A 595-nucleotide genomic window follows, 5' to 3' on the forward strand; every position below is an offset into this window, starting at 1 on the left:
GGCAGACACTGCCCGCGGCCTGGGCTGGTTCCCGCTGTCCACTCACACCCCAGGTGGCCCTGCATACAGTAGGGGGGACTTTGGTTTCTGCTGCAGGGGCCATGATGCCTGCACCAGGCAGGAAAGCCCAGCCTGGCCATCTGTGCCCAGCCGCCAACGGTCCCCAGGGGCATCATGGGGCGGTAACTTCCAGCCCAGAGCTGCCCCTTCTTCCTTAGGCCTCCTTTAGCTCCTGGGCCCTTCCCAGCAAGGCCACCCTTGTCCCAGAAGGGGGACTGCTGGGAGGAGGGAGCTTCCTGCTCATCCAGTCCTGGGACCTCTGGGTCATCCCCTGCCCTGGCTGTTAAGAGGGGCAGACCCTCCAGGGAACCGGGCCCGGAGGGGTACAGACCAAGATGGGTAAACACTGCTGGGGAGAGCGGGCCTGCCGGGGGACCCTGAGGATCCTCAGACCGCGGCCCTACCCTCTGCGCCCCGCCGCTCTGGGCCTGGCCCTTCGGTGGGCGGGACCGCGGAGCGCGTGGAGTTTATCACGTGCGGCCACCTGCGGAGGAGCGGGCGCTGGCCCCCTGGCTCCCGCACGCAGGGCACGGCC

The sequence above is a fragment of the Zalophus californianus genome, chromosome 1 (assembly GCF_009762305.2).
Source record: "Zalophus californianus isolate mZalCal1 chromosome 1, mZalCal1.pri.v2, whole genome shotgun sequence".
Classification (NCBI taxonomy): Eukaryota; Metazoa; Chordata; class Mammalia; order Carnivora; family Otariidae; genus Zalophus; species Zalophus californianus.